General features: G+C 50.9%; 1 protein-coding gene across 13 annotated transcripts in view; it reads left to right on the plus strand.

Moving 5' to 3' along the window:
• Positions 1-12,315, plus strand: part of LOC146204005 (TOX high mobility group box family member 3-like) — a 615,155-nt gene that overhangs the window by 478,263 nt on the left and 124,577 nt on the right. The gene's annotated exons all lie outside the window — the stretch shown is intronic.

Below are 12,315 nucleotides of genomic sequence, written 5' to 3' on the forward strand. Positions count from 1 at the left end.
TCATCCCAGAGATCTCCTTCTCAAACATAAAGATCCTTGTTTCCATGCGCGCGCGTCAGTTCTTTCAAAGTATACTCTGCGCCGTTCTGCCCGCTCGCGCTGCTCTCTAGTTGCAGCAGCGGTTGCGGGCGCATTAGAAATGACGACAGCCGCGAAATGCGTGCGCTTGTCGTGCTGCTCTGTGTAGGGAGGGGGGGGGGGGGGCGAGGTGGAGAGAAGGGAGCCCGCCGTAGTGAGCAACAGATGTTCCGCAGATCTCTCCCGTTTTTTTTTTTTTTTTTTAAATCTTATTTCTGTCTCCCTTAGGGAATTCACGGGTTTGTCAATTTGGCGCTGCTCGTTCCAGCGTGTTTCCATTGCGCTCAGGCGACGTGTCATGCCGTCTGCTGTTGTGCGCCCCCCCCCCCCCCCCCCTCCCCCCCCCCTCTCTGCTCTCTCATGGCTACCGGTTTCTGGTGCCGCCATGTTGCTCCGAAGAGGGCGCTCTGCTGCTCCTGAAAAGCGTAGGAAGGCGGTTTGACAGTGATCGTGATTGTCGGAGCGCTAAAATTCCTTCGGTGATAGAACTTGCCGCCGGTGTGTAAAGCTGTATGCTCGTTCACTCCTTTTTTTATTCATCTTGGGCGTAGGGCGTATTCTTCACCCATTGTCGTCACATTTGTTGTTTCTCAGTGTTCATTAAACAAAGGCTCCTTTGATTTCTACGCCATTCACTTGAATGGCGAGATTCGTCGCAAGCGGGCATCAGCGCCGTATTACCCTCATCGTGTGCGGTCTAGCTTGTATCTCGCGGCAGTGGTGGTTACCGTTCGGTTTCTTGGAGGGCCCCCTGACTGGCAGCCGACCCCGTTTCCCCCCTCCGCTGAGTCGATTGCTGAAGGCACACCCGCTCCACTTTGTGACTGTAGCAGCGGCGAATTGAACTGTCGCTTATAATGCAACCGAGGCGATAACGACCTCGGCAGCGCTAAGCGCCGGCGTGTGTCTATGCTAAGCGGAACATCCGCTCTGGTCCTTGATGGCGCAACGCAGCGGGCAGCCGTCGTCGCTTTGCGTGCACTCGAGTTACTGTCACGTAGGCCGGAAAACCCGTTCGAAACCTATCGCAAGCTGTGACGTTGACGCTCTAAGGAGGTCGGTTTCGCGAAGGTCGTACAGAGGACGCGGAATGCAAATGGCTCCGAGTAGCCCGTGTGCTTTCGCGCCGGAGCCGACCGGAGGCGGCGGCATTGTTGGCCGTGCCGGCTTCTTCGTGTCGCGTCGTGGCAAGGGGAGCGGACGTCTTCGCGCGATGCGGACTCCGTCGTCGTGCGGCTGAGAAGCTTACTGCAGTGTTCGCGGGACGAAATGGAAAAGAGAAACACGTGTGTGCCTAAACGCGTGGCTGCCGGTTTTGTGGCTGCCTGTTGTGCCCTGCATGGTGCTTCAGATATTCCCTTCTCTTGGTATATTAGAAAAGGAATGGTACCATAGGACAGAGCGTCGAGGAAAGGGGTGCAAGTGACAAAATGGTTGCTGTGGTCTAATTAGTTAATTAATTAGAGCCAATGACTCTAATAATTGGTTCACGAAAAAGGAAAGTCGCAATGTCTGTCACACATACTCTGTGGACACCTTAACCGCGCCGTAAAGGGAGAGAGGAAGATGGAAGTGAAAGTGGTGTGGTAGTGGAGGGCTGCGTAGTAATTTCGACCACCCGGGGATCTTTAACGTGCACTGACATCGCACAGCACACAGACGCCTCTTAGTTTCGCCTCCACCGAAGCTTAATAAGAGCCAGTTAAGAGGTTTACAGGACACGAAAGACCCAGTAACTGTCGCCCACGGAAGAAAAATAATAGTTGGTATGGAATGTGTGAAAAATAAAAAGTTGTCTGTAATTATACATACGTGTCTTGCTCGAATTCTTTGCTTCAATCTGTCGAAAAGCTAAGACAAAAAATCTATCAAAATTTATCGAAAAGCTGGTTTTAAAGAGGTCGCGTTAACATCCGTAGGGGTAATGGGGATTGTTCCTGGTGGCATGGAGCAACTATTGCTCTTTTCTGGTGCGACGATCTAGAAGCAATGCGCGTACCAACTTCATGGTTAGGCGGAATGCAGTCTTTCTTGAAGCTTTTGCACCTGCGTGTTTCTATTAAAAGAGAACACAGCGTCGTATTCCATGAAATATGGACGAAGTAGGCATCACTTATAACGGCTCTAGGAATCTAGGAAGTCGTTTCTAGTACCTTGAGAAAACAAACGCCATTCTCGATGTGCAACTCGAGCCTAAAATGCGAAAGGCGTCTCACGCAGTGCACAAAGCGCGTCTCTTGCGCAAGGAAACCGACCGTACACTCCTCCAGACGTATTGTTTGCCAATTGCAGTTTTCTTCGCCTTTACTTTTTAAGGCCGTATATTTCTATTCTTCGCCGCGTGTCCTTCGCTGCTCCTGTTCGACTTCTCTCAAGAGGCGCGGCGGCGTTCTTTGCGGCTTTTCTTTTTTTCTCGGAAAGCACGCCACTCGTGTTCTCTTTGCAAGTTGGGTGCTTCTCAACGGTGTCCGACTGGAGCTTCCTTGGCCCTTTGACATCCAATGTGTGTGCGTTTTTATCTGCTGCTGTCCCTGCACCAGAGAATCCACGGTCCCCGTATCGCCGCCTTCCTCATTCAGCAGCCTCATGACGCAGAATTCTTTCTTGCCATTCTATCTCGCGTTGCTAACAGGACGCTTCCGCGTAGTGACAGGTCCACTGCCGACTATATCTGCCTGCTTGCATGCACTCTCTCCGCTCTGGCTTCCGCTTGCTTTGCGAGGAGGCATTGTGGACACTGCCCACCTTTAAACGCCCAGGTCACTGCGAGCAGCCCACGTCAACCTTCCCGACCTCCCTCCTCCCCCTGAGATGAAAGGGGGGGGGGGGGGGGGGGGTGAGAAGATGCTCGCTTGGTTTTGCCGAACAGCCAGCTTTCGAATTCCGCTGATGGAAGAAATTTAGCTGCGTTCTCTGTTTGCAGCGTTATACACAGGCGCGCTGGGGAAAATCTGTGACGCCATTGCTGGTACAGCGACCCTTGTAGCCAATAGCGAGACAGACCCAAGGGGAAAAACAGAAACGGCGAGTTTGTTTTTTTTTTTTGTTCACAAATTACGCATTATAGTTATTGCTCTTGGCGTTTGCGTGATGCGGGCCCTAAATTTTTATTCGTTGCTAATTATTTAGCAGAGACGGCCTGAATAACTTTCATTCGGCTGGGATGTTTTGTATCTTTCCAGTTTAATGTTTTCGACTATGTTTTACGCGGATTAAGTTTTCTTAATAATAAATGGTGATTTGTCTATAAGGAAATACAGGCATTTTCGAGTCACAGACTTGGCCAAAAGTATTTCTTCATTTCTACTTACGCAGAATGTAGCTGTGAGCGAAATCTATGGCTCATGTTACGTATATGAAGCGCTTTGCAAAGCGAATCGTACTTTGGCGTGAAGCACTTTGATGAAAACCGCTGCCGAGGTGAGTTGACCGAAAGAGCCTGGTGTTTGAGTTGGACACTGATGACAAGCTAAATTTTGCCGGGCGTCTTTAAGTTACCGCATTCTGATGATTGCTCTCGGTGAAAATTGAGATTATCTTGTTTTCCTCCTTTTTTTTTTTTTTTTTTTTTGCGGGGGGGAATTGTTTCCACTCGGCGATCACGGAGTCCAATTCGACCTTGACGTTCGAATGCGTCCGTTGTCCCGAACAGACATTATACTAGTCATAAAGTTCCATCGGCTAGATTTTAGTAAGACCAAGCATAAAATTGAAGCTCTTATAATTTTCATTTCAGTGCTGGAATTGTGTATTCAAATAAATCGGCGCCTTGCGTTCCGGATGATTTAGAGAAAATGTATATGGCGGTGAAAGGTTTCCTTATAATGCTGTTGAGACTGGACCAGTAAGGATGGCCGCTGGTATATTAAAGAAGAAAAAGTAAACGCGAGTCTGAAATCGGGCCAGCTTGTATTGTGGAATATGAGCCGAGAAGTTTCTGAACGGCACTGGGGCTCACCAAGTGTGCACGAAACCGCCAGGAACTCGATCCCCAGCTGTGCCCGCGAGTGCAGCCAATTTGCAAGGACTGCGCGAACGAGCGCTCATCGCGATACTTAATTGCATCGTTGCGTGCTGTGTGTCCCTCCACGAAAGGACTTTTCGGTCGTCATAATCGCGCATCAGCGTTTGCGGCGATGAACTCATTCTCCCGTGGTTGATTGTATGCTCCGTCTGGCCGTTTCCGATCATCTGAGAAAAGTGCCCGTATTAACCTCGTTGGCCCGCGTGGAGACAGAGGGCAAACGGGGCTGAGCTGTGCGTTGGCCTGATTAAAGGAGAAGCGGGACACCCGTTTCCAGGTGCGTTTATCTTGGCCGGCGATCTCCCGGGGAATGAGTATGTGTCGTGCGTACACTGCTCCAATGTTTCGCTTATTATACTCCACCTGCTTCGAAGCGGACAACAGGACTGGCGCCAGGGCGTGATTAAACAAGGCGAAAGTTTTACTCTGCCTTTTCTAGAACTTCAGATTACAGTTCTTAGGGATGGTTCGTTGATTTGTGGGGGTTTAGCGTCCTAAAGCGACTCAGGCTGTGCAGGGACGCCGTTGGGCAGGGGTCTGCGGATAATTTGTAGGGCGCTGCGGTTCTGTACACTACACGGACGCCTTGTGTTTCGCCTCCATCGAAAAGCGTCCGCCGGCCGGGATCGAACCCGCGTCCTTGGGATTAGCAGTCGCGCCCAGGCTATTCAGAGCCACCGCAGCGGGGAAAAACTCTCGAGGAGAGGTAGATGCGCAGCTACAGCATCAACTACACGGGCGGAATAGCAAGAACTGAGAAAGCTACGCCAGGCTTCGCTGAGAAAATGAAATTCGCTGACTCGTTTCGGGCACCCAGCATGGGGATCCGTGTCCTTTTGCTGCGAAAAACGCCGCCGCTTGCGATCGGCTTACTTGCGTATGGATTATCGCAGCTTCCGCCGAGGTGACGTAAACGGTTGAAGCGGGTGAGCGGTCATCCATCGCATTTGGGACTCCGAGCCGCCAGTGCGGATCGAAACGGACAGGTGTCCACTTCCAGGAGAGTCAAGTCGCCCAACGGAACGCGTCGACTCCGAGACTCCTGGTGCGCCGTTCCAAAAGCCGTGCTCCTTCGTGCGATACGCGGGCGCTGTTATCGACGTTGACATCTCTGGTTGTAGTTGGGTATACATGTTCCAAGTGCATACATGTTCTTCTTGTATCGGCTGTAGGGGGTTTCCGTGCTGCCTTCCTCTCGAAGTTAGGATGGCTAGTGTTGCACGAATAGAAAAGCGTCCCTCCTAGCTGCCTGTGCGAAGCCTGCTTTGTTTGGCTTTCATCTGCCGAGATTCTGCCATGTCGACGATAAAGAATCGTGCCCACGTATTTATTGTTTGTTGTTTCGGAACGCCCTCATCAGCTTGTTGGCGTCTTAGCACAGCGCAACGGCGCGAGTTCTTGTGAGCATCTGCGCGGTCGTTTTTCGGTGAGTCGGCGTGCGAATGCCTTTGCCTCCAGTGGTCGTGAAAGCCGACCAGTCGAACCCTTTGCCGACTGAGCTGGCACCGTCGTCTTTGTGTGCACGCTTACATAAGTAGTCGTGCCATCGTTCTATTTCCAGGCGTGATTGCGCGGGGCGTGCCGTGACATTGTGCGCTCGAAGCAGCTGTTCGTGAATGCTGCGGTTGCAAAAAATGTGCCTCCCGCTCTATAGCAGCGAGCCGTCATTCGAAGTTCCTGCGGAGATCACTGTCTTCGCGCTTTATGTAACGCTCCGACATGTATCCCGTTTTCGGAGCCAAGGTTACGCGCATTAACGCGTGCAGCCTTGTGTCGCGCTTTATCTCCGCAGTGCCGACACCAGCTTCAGCCGAGACGTCTTGCTGTCGGGTCTCATCGCTGGCGCTGATGTGGGGCCTATCACACCTTCACGCGGAGAGGCAACACCCTCTAGACTAGCTAGTCTAGAGGGTGTTGGGAGAGGCCGCCTGCCTCATGCCAAAATCTTGAGTGAGCTGATATTGAGAAATATGCAGCGATGCTTAAATTTCGGCGTAGACCAAACATAATGAAGTGCTTTAGCTGTAGTGAAGTACCCGCGGAGCTCTATACAGGTTACAGCACGGAGTGAAAGTCATTGTTTTAAATTATCTGGATATCGGTTTTGCTCTAAGAACTCGGTACGCAGTTAATGGGACGCGTTCCGCGAACGTTTCCGTATGTGTCGCGCGCCCCGACTCATTGTTTGGAAGTCAGTAGTAAGACCTTTTGAGTCACGCCCGCAAACGTCTCCAAGATCGCTCTGTGGCACTGGTAAATTGGATATCGCAAGCAGTGATGCAGACGGACCGCACGCCGGAAGTACGTGCGAGCGGGGGTTGTCGAAAGAAGAAGAAGAAAAAAAAAGAGAAAGATCTACCGACAGAGATAGGGGCCGTCATCGGACCAGATGGGAACAGCACCCCGCGGGCGTTGCGCGGACGGTCACACGCCGCTTTGCTCCTTTCACCGACTGTTGCCCCGTGAGCGGCGGACGGAAGCTGGCGTACATACAAGACCACTGCAACATTTGACGAATCCACATTTTTCAATTACGCGTCTGTCCGCGTAGAAAGAGAGAATAATCGATGGTAAGCTTGTTTTGAGCTTGAAGAACCTCGATCTCTGCTAGCAGCCGCTTGCGAACCGCCCCCCCACCCCCCATGTTGAAAGATGCGAGTACCAGTTCGTCTAGAGCGGTGATTGGCCGGTCGTGAAGAGTGTATCTTACCGAACGGCCCAGTGTGAACATAGGCGGTCGCAAGCTACGGTAACGGGAGTTCCAGCAACTTTGCAAAATGCGATAAATACGATTTATGGCTGATGCGACTGTAGTCTGAATACGGCTTTAGACAGTTTAATGCAGTTCGTTTGGACGCTTACATCGCGCCTTGAGTGCACTAAACATGCCCAGCCGCATCGGAACAAGCAGCGTAGGTGGACTCGGCTGCCGAGCAGGCTCCCAGCTTTCGGCGGCTGCTGTCGAGGCCTGTCAGAGCGCGGACGTGTCACGCTAGTCTCCACTGAGCGCACTTCCCGGCTGCCGGGCTGGAGATGCATGACGCGTTTTCTGCGTGGCCTCACCGCCGTAGCTGGCCCCCCCACACGTGAATGGCCCGGTCCCGGCGTGTAGACTCGCCCGTACGTTTTGCTGAAGCGTGCTGTACTAACGGTACTCAAGGCCGCTCAACTTGCGGGCTTCGCCTAACGTAGATTGGAGACCATGGCGTACAAATTGGTCTCACGTGGAGGAATTCATTTACATCGCATCTTTTGGAAGGAACGGTGGAAAAATTAAACGGGCCGTCACGCTATGTGACACGAGTTTCGGCGTCATCTATGCGTGCAAGGCTGATGTGAAAGAGATGAATCGTTCGGGGACAACGACGATAGTTCTGTTGTGACCCACTCGTGAGTGGGTCGCATGGTCCGCTGTCTCCAATAGCATAAACCATTGGTAATGTGACCTTTTTATGTGCTGGCTTGATTTCATGCGGGAGACAGTATTATGGGCAGGGGGTGGGCTCAAAGTGGTTCGTCCAAACAGCTGACCACCCGAAAGAAAGCGCAGAGGTTGCGCGCTATGATTATGCCGTTTGTTTTGCCTGCCACTGGTGCAGCTTCCGAGCTTGCACCCAGAAGGGCTGTGACGCCCCTTACTCCTAGCGATCGCTGGGGCACGCTTGACGGGCTAGCCGCCGGCGTTAGCGGCCAACGTAGAAGCAACATTCGTGTTGACCTTAGCGTGGCACGGCTAAATGAGTTTATGAGCTGACTGTGTGGAAGCTTTCGCTGACTGACAAATCACTGAGGAATTGAAAGCATCCAGTGTTCGGCTCGTCGTTGTGGCTAAATTCAATGCGGAGGATGAAGTCTGCGCGACATCACAGCCCCGTTTGGAGGACGTATATACTTTCGCGACGTGAACGCTGCCTTCTCTATTACATTAACGGAAATGAAAAAAGCGCGAGGCCTCTTCTATTATTGAAACGCTTAGCATAGTGGGGGATTCGCTTGCGTGTGCCCACTTTTGCGAAAGAGGTTGTGTGACGCAGTGTTCTTGCGCAATAATGCTTTATTCATCGTACTGGGCGAAATAAAGCCTGCCTAGGTTTCCAAGGTATAAGTTTATCTCGGGACCAGCTTTCTCCCAGAAGTTACCACATCTCTCTCGTAATGACGCCTCCCTACTGTTTTACGAAGGGTGGGAGCGGTGCTCTTGCCTAAGAATTTGAGCTCCGTTCGTTTGGTGCGGCATTGTTCTGTCATATTGACTTCTTTTTAGAGCACTGCCAGCTCCATAACTGGGCACTTGTGGAGCCCCTTGCGCAAGCCTAACTGAAACGGGTTTTTGCAATCGATTCATGCTATTACTCTCGCTGGTATACAGCTACTTGTTCTGTTCGTCTATCTGCCGAGATCAATAATTTGCCGCAGTGCAAAGATTGTGCCCGTTTCAGACAGCTGTCTCCTGTGATCCTGCAGCCTTTCATTTTTCTGTTCGATCTTTAGTTGCTATGCGACCCCGACCAGTACCATAACGCATCTATTACATCTAGTCAAGAATTTTATGACAGTCCGTATTGGTGGCCAAAGGTTATGAACAAAAAAAAAGAAAAAAGAAAAGAACGTTTTTCGCGTGAGCTTCGGCCGTATTCGACAACGTTGGGCAGGTTTAGTCAGGCGTTTGTTGGCTTGTCGCTCGCATTATGCGTTGCTGGGCAAGATGGTTTGTTTTACAGTTTCAAGACGGTAAAGTAGTTACGTGAAACGGCCCAGCCTGCGTTGAAGCCAGTGCATGTTTTAACCCCCTCCCTAGTCACTGTGTGATCTGTAGTGCAACGTGTCTCCGGTCGTGCCGCGTAGTCCAGTCATTCAGCGAAAGCGGCGTTCAAGGCTCTTAAGTGTGGACCATAATATATATATATATTTTTTTTGTTGGCAGAAAATGTCCGCATGATCTTAAAGAAAAAAAGTCTTTCTCCACAGCGATCCTAAGCCGAGCGCGCAAGCCCCTATTCTACGCCGGGCTTTGTTTACTTGTTTTCAATTTATTCTCCACGCTAGGCTCGTGAGAAAGCAATCGTAATACTCCTTGTCTGGAGTGAGGATGATAATAGCAATGACATTGCAGTTAGTGAATAATGATGATAGTAGTAGCGGTGACAATGACTGTGCGTTTTTTTTTTTTTTTTTTGGTTTGTGGGGTTTAACGTCCCAAAGCGATTCAGGCAATGAGAGACTCCATAGTGGAGGGCTCCGGAAATTTCGACCACCTGGGGCTCTTATAACGTGCACTGACATCGCACAGCACACGGGCGCCTTGCTTTTCGCTTCCGTCGAAAAGCGGCCGCGATTCCATCCCGCGTCCTTGGACACAGTTGTCGACGGTGCATTTAATTGATGACAGTAGCGACAGTAACGATAGAGAGTATGGATGACAATGAAGTTAGTGCAAAAGTCTGGCGAAGTGGCTTATGCCGTTTCCGCTCTTATACGGACTTAATCACAGACCGCGACAATAAAACCGAAAGGTGAAAAAAATGCAAATTGCAGGCCCAGTTTCACTGAGCCCACATATCCTTTTCAAGTAGGTCGCGTTGTCGTGGTGGGGGGTTCACGTCGTAGCTTAGCTGCAGTCATAGGTAGAAACGACTGACGCGAAATGCGAGCAAGTCCGGCAGATATTATCTTCGCCCTTAAAAAATAACTCCTCCGAAGTTTTTTTTCGTCAGTGTCCGGTCATCAGCTGAGGGACGGACGTCAGACACGCATGGCGCAGAACCGCGCGACGAATGACGCCGTCGTCACTGTCAGAATGTCGAAGGCGCGAACGGGTGCGAGCGTTTAGCCGACGTGTTGCTTCGTTGGTGCAAGGTCAGATTTCCCTCGGCTTGAACACCGCCAGGCACCGGGCGTGGATGTTGTGAAAAGCCGGGCCAAACGTGGCGTCTGGCTCGCTCCGACCTCATCATTCGCGGCGCCGATCGGCGAGAGCCGCTTGCCGCGGCTGGGACGGCCGCCGAAACAGGTTCCTGGTGGCGTTCGTCATTAGGGCATGCATTGTTATCCGCGCAGCTCTGCGCCGAGAGGGAGCGCCTTTCTTCGGCCCCTGTTATTTGGATTCATTCCATTGGCCCCTTGTGTTTGACCCGGATGGAGCGCCCGGATGCGCGCCATGTTTGCTCTCCGGGCCTACGCACGTCCGAAAGCTGTTTGTGGCTTCCTCCGCTTTTGGCGGCGCGTTTTCTTTCTCTCTGCTTGCCCAGTGGGACGCTCCGTCATGGCGCGGTATTAAAGCTGGGATGTGCATTCTGTTTTTCAGCGCCGACATTGGCCGTGTCGAGTGTGACTGGCGCCCAGCTTCCAGACGCTGTGGCGCCGCTTTTTGCTCGACGTGTTCCACGTGCCCGTCAACAATCTGTGAGGAGTTCGTTCACCTCTGCCGATGAAGGGCTTTTTTTTTTTCCCCTCTGCGTTTTCTCGCGCCTTTGGTGTCGTACTTGAAGCCGAGTGCTTGCGCGTCTCGTCCTCAGGTTCGCCGCACTCTTGAAGGGTGAAGAGACGCCGAGGAGCAGCTTTTCATTAACCGGCTCATTGTAGTGGCGGTACTGGTTGTTAGCTGGGCAACAAAAAGCACGCACGTTTAAATCATAAAAGCGCTAACAAATACGAGTCACAAGGACAGCAAATGCGCAGAACACAACGTTGCGGCAACTGGTGTTTTTATTATTTTATTTTACCCAGTGCCTCGTTTGCGTACACTTATCCGAAAATAATAAAAACATCAACTCAGAAAAACCACACGCTAAGTGCCAGCTTCTGGACGGGAAAACATTAATAAGCAAGTCTCGTCTTACTTTGCAAAAGAGTTACCGCCTTTCCAGGCAGGCTGATAGACGGATCGCTGACACGCGACCCCTTAGTTTTCAAGATGTGGAATGCTTCCAGTACCTTCAGCGTCACTCGATCCGGGGGACGGAACAGCACACTGTGCTCCATAGCTTTCCTGTCTAATTGTCGGTTCTTGTCAGCGCTTTTATTTGCGAAAACAAACGTCTCCCAGCGAAGCTTAACTGTCCACCTGTGCAAGAAAAGAAAAAAGGAGGGAAATGTTCATCGCCAAAAAAATGATTTAAAAACAGTCTGCCCCCCCCCCCCCCCCCCCCCCCCTCCTTGTTTTGGATTCAAGCAGGTGACTTCATTCCCGATAAGGATTCCTGTTCGGCCTGTTCCGGTAGATTCGGATCCAAAAAAGAAAAGAGAATCTGCGTCTGCGCAACTAATTAGTGCAGAGAGAGAGAGAGAGATATATATTTTAATGGCCTGGTGGTAAGCCTAGCATGCTACTCCTGGTGAGGGTTGAGGGATGAGGGTGACAGAGTGCACCCCTCCCTAACTAGTGCAGAGGTATACATACGTATATACATATGTACACATATGATACGTATACATATGTTTTCATCTTTTTCTTTTCTTTCATACCTGTAAAAGCGGTATTCTGGATGATGCAGACACTTTCCCACTAGGATGCTGAAACCTATAGACATAGCTAGGGCGCCTTCACTTTGTCCTTAGTGCCTCTGTAAGGTCGAAATGATGGTGCCAGATTTATGTTCCTCTTTATTGAATAGTTTGAATGCATGTGAAGTGAAATAAGCTCTCTGTGTTTTTTTTTTTTTTTTTTTTTTACCTGATAGCGTTAAAGTTCACCGAAGATCAGGCGGCGGCGTTGTGAACGAGAACTCACGAGCATGGTATAGTGTTGGCAGGCGATAGCTGGCAGCTGACATGGCCGGGCACTAACTGGACGTAGGGCTGCCTGACATTACGTTTAGCAGGAGCTGCCAAACTCGGGCCTCTCCTTTCATATGGGAGAGTGATATCGGAATTATCCTGCCAGGACCCTTGCATTCACGTAACCCCTAGGCCACGCAGGCACGTTCATACGGCTCGGTTAAAGCGGAGCTCAGGTGCCCCCCCTCCCTCCTCCTCCTCCATTTTTTTTTCTGCTGCTGTAATTTCCTCATTCAAGTGACGAAATGTTTTCCTCGGGAGGTGGATTGCTACATCTGAATCCACCTCATCCCAGTCGGAGTACAATGTGCGTGGACCTGCCCACAGGGGCATTCGTTTCTTTTTTTCTTTCCTTTCTGCTCTTCGTTTTGTCACATTCTTTGCAATTGCAGTTTCTAGAACCTGCTACTGCTGTGTAAAAGAAAAAAAAAAAAAAA

This window comes from Amblyomma maculatum, chromosome 1, assembly GCF_055883805.1.
Source record: "Amblyomma maculatum isolate TAMU_Amacu chromosome 1, ASM5588380v1, whole genome shotgun sequence".
Lineage (NCBI taxonomy): Eukaryota > Metazoa > Arthropoda > Arachnida > Ixodida > Ixodidae > Amblyomma > Amblyomma maculatum.